At 30.8% G+C, this 8,243-nt stretch overlaps 1 pseudogene; it reads left to right on the plus strand.

Moving 5' to 3' along the window:
• Positions 1 to 5,367: 5,367 nt before the first annotated feature.
• Positions 5,368 to 5,978, plus strand: LOC145089645 (AP2/ERF and B3 domain-containing transcription factor RAV1 pseudogene; annotated as a pseudogene).
• The last annotated feature ends 2,265 nt before the right edge of the window (positions 5,979 to 8,243 follow it).

The following is an 8,243-nucleotide window of genomic DNA, read 5'->3' on the forward strand; positions in this document are numbered from 1 at the left end:
CTTAGGATAAGACCCATATGGGATTGGGCCCGATTTAGAAATTTGGTCCATTAGTGGGCTGTTATGGATCTTATAGTTTTGGGCCTCGTTGGTTTTGGGATTGGGCCTTGGTTGTGAGTCTTGATGGGCCAGAGGTGAAACTGTCATTTTACCCCAAGTTTGGATTATGGATCATGGTTTGGATTTCAGTTGCTAATTGGAAGTTGTTTGGGTATTACTAGTTTGGGAAGTCGTCACCTCAACAACTAGGGTTACGTGACATGAGCTTTAACATTCGTGGTGAGTCTCCTCACTGCTCGTATGAGTCGAAGGCACCAATACCGGCCCATTTGGTTTATGTATTGTAGGAAGACCCGAGGGTTAGCCCTTGGCACACTGTATGAAAGACCAGGAGGCGGCTTCTGGCACACTGTATGAAAGACTAGAGTCTAAACTCTGGCAATTATTAGTTAAGTAGCTGTAAACTAGTTGTCTTTGTGATGCTTGCATGGAAGACCCGAAGGTGGCTCCTAGCACTTACCTGGAAGACCATGGGGGGAGCCCATGACATTTGGATACAAGACCATAGGGGAGCCCATGGCATTTGGATATAAGACCATAGGGGAGCCCATGACATTTGGATATAAGAGCATGGGGGGAGCTCATGGCATTTGGATATAAGACCATGGGGGGAGCCCATGACATTCTTGGTAAAAACCATAAGGGGAGCCCATGGGAACTATATGTATGTTACACGATATATTATGGATGATATTTTGTGGATATTATTCTATTATTGTATGTTATGTGGTATTTTGGAGGAAACTCACTAAGTTTCATGCTTACAGTTTTGTTTATGGTTTCAGGTATCATTGGTTTGAAAATGAAGGGCTCGGCTTGATCGCAACACATACACTCGTGTTTTCCGTCATATGTGATTTTGGGATGAACTCTGATAAATGTTTTCAGTTAGCAATGTTTTTGGAATGTTTGGATTGAACGACATCTGTGTTTTGACTATAATAAAAATGAAATTTTTACCCTTGATTTTTGGGTCGTTACAATGTGGCAAAGGGTCACCGGGTGACCTCTTCATTTTGTTCAAGTGGAAGTAACCGACCCAACAAAAAACAACTTCGTTCCCTCATAAAGCAACGGAAATACTTTAGGGACTAAATGGATCAACCCTAGAAAGTTCGTAGGGCATTTGTGTCGTTTCCCATTTTTCTATTCTCTATAAACAGACATCCATATTGATATATTTTAAAATATTTTTTCAACTCTCGTTATTCATAAGTGAATAAATTTGAATCAGATTTTTATTACGATGCATACTTTATTTGTTTATGAATAAAACATATGCTTATTTTTTTTACCGTTTAAGAATCATTTATATGTGAATATAACACGCCTTACCTAAAATATATTTTGTACATCATTTTCGTCACATTTATATTCATATATCAATAAAACGTGTATTACCTCTTGTCATATGTATATTCATATATGAATAAAACATTTATCAGATTTTTGTTACAATTAATTTGTTATTTATATATGAATAAGTAGTATATTAATAAAAGACGATATGTTTTGAAAATTCGAACTCCATATTCATATATGTAAAACAAATGAATCTTAACAAAATTCTGATAAATTTGTTATCCATAGAAAAATATAACTTGTGAGAAAAGTTAACATACGTTTTATTCATATGTGAATATAACATATGACGAGAGCGATGTAAACTGTAAAAAGTTTATTACATGTTATATATTCATATATGAATGATATTTAAATTGTATAAAAAAATAAACATACTTTTTATTCATAAGTGATTAACGAATATACTATAATAAAAATCAGATGCATTTTTATTCACTTATGGATAACGATAACTGAAACTATAAAAAAAATACATACATATACATCGACACGGACAAGCAAAATGCAACTCTCCATAAATAAAACAGAAAGCACAATACATACACGAAACAACGAAAGTCTCCATACATGCGGATTACATTTTTACCCAAACTATATTGTAGTGAAACTTTATATATCGTTGTTATGTTTTATATTTTTTATATATTTCTTGATTAATAACTTAAAATGGAAAAGTATCTTATGTTCGTTTTTCTTCTTCTTCTTGTGACTCCTATTGCTGAAGGTAAATAATTTAATACGTTTCACCATCTATATATATAATATGAATGTATGTGTATTTGTTTGTGGTTGTGTGTGTTACGATGTGTTTGAATGTGACTATATATGTATGACTTTGTTGTGTGTATCATTATGTCAAAAATAGAAAATGCATTGTTATTTATGTTTTTGTTATATACATTATATCTCTCTCCAGCACATTCATCTATACAATATATATATATATATATATATATATATATATATATATATATATATATATATATATATATATATATATAGGTTCAGGTTCATTTGAGACCATTCTAATTTTGTGAGACCAAATCTAAAAATAATTTTAAAATGCAAAATAAATGGAAAAATCCAAAAATTCTTTTTTTTTTAAATATTATTTTCGGAACTTGAATTAACTAAAAATAATAAAGAAATCCCGTTTTTTTTTGTTTTTTTTTTTTTTGTTTTTTTTTTTTTTTAAATACGTGAAATATTCTAATAGAATATTACACTGTACATATTCTAAAAAATAATTTTAAAATGCAAAATAAATGGAAAAATATAAAATTCTTTTTTAAATATTATTTTCGGAACTTGAATTAACTAAAATAAATAAATAAAAAATAAGAAAAAATCCCGTTTTTTTTTAAAATACGTGAAATATTTTAATAGAATATTACACTGTACATATTCTAAAAAATAATTTTAAAATGCAAAATAAATGGAAAAATCCAAAAAATCTTTTTTTTAATATTATTTTCGGAACTTGAATTAACTAAAAAAATAAAAAAATGTGTCTCACGATCTCACAAAATATAGGTGGTCTCAAATGAACCTAACTTTCTCTCTCTCTCTCTCTCTCTATATATATATATATATATATATATATATATATATATATATAGAGAGAGAGAGAGAGAGAGAGAGAGAGAGTCAAGATCAAATAAGAAGGAAATTTTTGGTAAGAAGGTAAGAAATTTTTTTAGATGCATATTTTCTTAGCAAAAAATGAAATGAATCATTAGATGATTCAAAAGTAAGATGATTCACAAGAAAAAATTCCGAAAAAAACACCTTCATGATTCATTTTTAGCTAAATCAAGAAAAAAAATTCAATTTTATGACAATTTTAGTGAATATCAAGAAAATCATTATAAAAATGAATCATCGAAATGTTTTTTTGGGATTTTTTTTTGATGAATCATGTTATTATTGATTCATTTAGTGATTTATTTGTTTTTTTGGCCAAAAAAATAAGTCGAAAAAAAATTTCTTACCTTCCTACCAAACTCTTGATGCAACGTGCAAATTTAAAACCTTGTTATATTTATAGCTGAAATGCATAAACTCTATTTTCGTTTGTCAAATGCCTACATGTAAGTTTTAGATACTTTGACATATAAACTTTAATTTTTACCAAATATAACATAAATAAATTTTATCATAACCAAAAAACTTCTAAAGTTTAAAAATATTTCATTTTTCCATTGGTTGTGGATTCAAATCTTATTGTGAACAAAACATAGAGATTTAGGAGTATGATTATATGTTTTTATAAATTTGTTGTTCTAAAATTAAAGAAAATAGCATATCCTTTAACAAAAAAATTGATGAACTACATAAATTTCTCAAGAATCATAATTATGTTATTTCATACTAAACACATGATTTCACCATATCATGTATATTTGATGTATATCTGTATATCATAACACAATGATTTCCTTTATAAAAATCATTTCTTCATTTTTTATATTCTATGGAACAAAAATCATTTCCAGATATTAAAAGGTGCATTAATGTTCTATGGTCTACTAAAAATAAATCCTATAATTAATCACAAATTGACAACTTTTTTATGTGTGTATAGGCACCACAAGTGGGATAATAGAGTCCTTAAAAAATTGGAAGTGTGTTTTACGCAAAGAGAATGGAAAAGATGCATATTGTTGTACTAACCCGGCTCATATAATGTGTTATATTGGGATTGGGAATAAGGACTTGTGTGATCGTGCATGCAATAGGTTGGGGTGGAGCATAAACTAAGTTGGGGTGGAGCATAAACTAACTGAAGGAATCAAAAACCAAAATTTCAAAACAAAATCACAATCTACTGATTTCTAATATTTACATTTAAACGAGTCTTTCAATGATAGTCCACTATTTACATTTGTGATTAACTTATGCTTAAAAAAATTTATTGTTCTTATAAAAATATGTGAATAACTGATTTTTCAAGATAGATTATTATATAAAAAACTATAAAATATGATACTTATATTTATATGGGTAAATGTCATTATAGCCTATTTAACTATCATCATTTATCTTATGTGGTCACTAAAGTATATATATATATATATATATATATATATATATATATATATATATATATATATATATATCGAAAAAGTGAATATACCCTTAAGGGTATATAAGCTTAGGTACCCAAACTCACCATATTACGTCGTTTTGTATTATATAATACATTATAGTTGTCCAATGTTCTTATAATTTAAATTCTAAATTGATTTACTTCCATGATTTTTATAAATTACACATTTATCTTCCTCTTACATAATTTTCATTTTCAACTACAATATATATAGCCTAATAGGTGTTTGGCAAAAAGATGTGATATAAGATAAAGATAATAGTGAAATTTCGAAAATCTTGGAATTAAATCAAGTTAGGGGTTGAAGTTTAAGAACATTCTAATGAATATATCAAACAAAACGACGTATTATGGTGTGTTTGGGTACCTAAGTTTATATACCCTTACGGGTATATTCACTTTTCCCTATATATATATATATATATATATATATATATATATATATATATATATATATATATATAGCTCAATAGGTCATTAAACTTACAACTTACATGTTATTAAGTTATTTTTGTTAGTTTTTAACAGATCTTCCGTTAACAAGTTATTATAATTTACAAGAATATTGGTCCCTATGATTTCAATTTCTTTCATGGTTGGTCCCATACCAGCATAGTTCATCACTGATGTCACCACCGTTCAATTCCGCCAACCACCACCCTTCACCTTGGGCAACTCAATCAACTATTATACTCAACCTTTCTCTTACATCTACTTCACATACATCATATTTCTCTCTCTCTCTCTCTCTATATATATATATATATATATATATATAACCTCATTCTTCTTCCTGCTTCTATCTCCTTCAAGAACACTAATCACTAATTACAATGGAAGGAAGTTCCACCGATTATCAAAGCACAACAACAGAAACAACTTCAACAGTTACAACACCGGTGACTACGCCTCCACTGATCGGCAGTGGGGGCAACATGGTTCTTGACACCGATGAAACGGGGTTGGAAGCTAGTTTCTTAAATTCTCATTCAAAAGTTGAGATCGTCGATATGTTGAGGAAACACACATACAATGATGAGCTAGAACAAAGTAAGAGAAGTTGCAACTTAAACAAAACCCCTTTTACAAACGGGTTTAGATCGGATGACAACTTGGTCAACGCTCGAGAACAACTTTTTGAGAAGACAGTCACCCCCAGCGACGTTGGAAAATTGAACCGGTTAGTGATACCAAAGCAGCATGCAGAGAAGGACTTCCCATTGCAAAGCGGAAGCACTTCCAAAGGAGTTCTTTTACATTTCGATGACATCAGGATGAAAGTATGGAGATATCGTGATTTCGTTGCTCGTACTTGAATAGTAGCCAGAGCTACATTTTAACCAAAGGTTGGAGCCGATTCGTGAAGGAAAAGAACTTAAAAGCTGGTGACATTGTGAGCTTTCAGAGATCCACAGGTTCAGACAAGCAACTTTACATTGACTGAAAGACAAAAAAACAGGCCAGGTAGCTCCAATATTCAAGAACAAGCAACTTTACAACATGTTCAACAACGGTAGTGGTGCAGGTGACGAACGATGCTAGTAAAGGACCAACCACAAAAGAAATTGAAATCATAGAGACCATTTTTGTAAATTATAACAACTGGTTAACGGAAGATCTGTTAAAAACTAACAAAAATGACTTAATAGACATGTAATTTGTCAGTTTAATGACCTATTGAGCAAAAAAAAAAAAAAAACTTTAGTGACTAAATAGGATAAATGGCGATAGTTAAATGGGCTATAGTGACATTTACCATATTTATATTACAAAACATATTGTTACCACTACTAGAAAAACAACCTTTTACGACGCGCAATGTGTGTCGTAAAACGCTCAGACGACGCGCAAATGCGTGTCAAGGAAGGCCCTGTCATAATGAGAGACACGCTTTTGCGCGTCGTCTATTTACGATGCGCAATTACGACACGCATTTACGATGCACGTTTACGACACGCATTGTGTGTCAAGGAAGGCCCTGTCATAAAGTAAGATGACACGCATTTGCGTGTCGTGACCTTACGACGCGCGTTTAGGACACACATTGTCCCTGTCATGAACTTCAACAACCATTTACGATATACATTTACGACACGTTTTTACGATACTCATTTACACATAATACAAAATATGGAAACAAATATATACCAAAACAATCAATTTCATATAACAACATCATTTCAAAAAATAGTGATACATTGGTATTAAGGTGATCTGATTGTATGTTGCTATTAAGAGGTTTTCCCTAACTATATAACCTAATACTACATTTACGCATAATACAAAAATATGGAGAAAAATATATACCAAAACAATCAATTTCATCTAATAACATCATGTCAAAAAAATGTAATACAATGGTATTAAGGGGACATGATTGTACGTTGCTATTAAGAGGTTTTCCCTAACTATTAAGGAACACCTTCTTGTTTCTGCTTCTTATTGCTATTCTTCTTCTGTTTCCACATGATACTTGTTTTCATCGTCAACAAATTAGTATTCAAAAAGGCTTCAAGCATCATCTATCTATGTTATCAAATATCAAAATTTAATACACATGTAGTAAAATACATTTTGCCAAGAATCCAGGCTTCAATACAGCCCATACATGTATAAAATATTTAAACAAGAAGCATGTAAGATTTTTCAGCTATTTAGACACCTCCAATCCACTGTAAAATTTAAATACACTCAGAATAAATAAATAAATATAAAAACATAGTTGAGGATTCATGATCAAATAATAATTGAACACTTTGTAAACAGACTGCATAATAATAAGAACTTATTGTAATTAACTACTATGTGATCAAATGGGTATATATGGAAATACGAAAATATAAACATGTTGATTAAAAGTAAGTACCTTGATAGCAATTATATGGCAGCTGAATCTTTAAGGACAATATCGTCTTTTACCACCTCTATAGTGAAAGAGATTCTATCATTATCGGTTTCAGTACACATGGCTGATTTTTTTTATTTCACTAGATGCATTTTTAGTGTCTCGGGTGTTACCAAGGGATCAAGAAGAGGCCGAATACTCTGAAAAATTCCATCTTTATCATATCCAGAATCCACAAGAATCGCCCCAGCTAGAGACTCTATCACATCTCCAAGTACCTATTTACAGTAATACCCCCGAACAAAAAGTAAACTACATGCAACAAAATGTAACATAAAGTTATAAAAAGAACACTAACCAAACGAAAACTTGTCTCGGACTCCCATCCGAAAGTACTTTTCAAGGACAACTGGTCAAATTCATGAACATCTACATTTGGCATATTATGACATAAATGCATCTTTTTCAGATTCATAGCAATCATCCACGAGTTGAAGTCTCGAAGAAATCCGGGGAAGAAGTTTAAGAAGGTTCGGGAGCTACGTCCCTCTCTCATGAAAGATTGTCTCTCCGACTCCTACACTGCTTGTTTATGAAAAAATAACAATAATAATAATCATAACATTTTTGATGTAAATTATATTTTTTATCCAAAAAGTTTAGCTGGTTTTTGCAATTTTGGTCTTTATTATGATGTTTGCTAACAACTTTGGTCCTTGAGCTTGTAACACCTCGATCCTCAGGTATTAATTAATTAAGAATTTCTGGATAAAGCTCTACTCGATGAGTTGGTCGACCTACTCGTCGAGTAGCAGCGGGGTGAGAACGCGTGATTAGTGACCTACTCGGCGAGTCCATTATTGG

The sequence above is a fragment of the Lactuca serriola genome, chromosome 2 (genome assembly GCF_051521515.1).
Source record: "Lactuca serriola cultivar US96UC23 chromosome 2, Lser_US96UC23_V15, whole genome shotgun sequence".
NCBI lineage: Eukaryota > Viridiplantae > Streptophyta > Magnoliopsida > Asterales > Asteraceae > Lactuca > Lactuca serriola.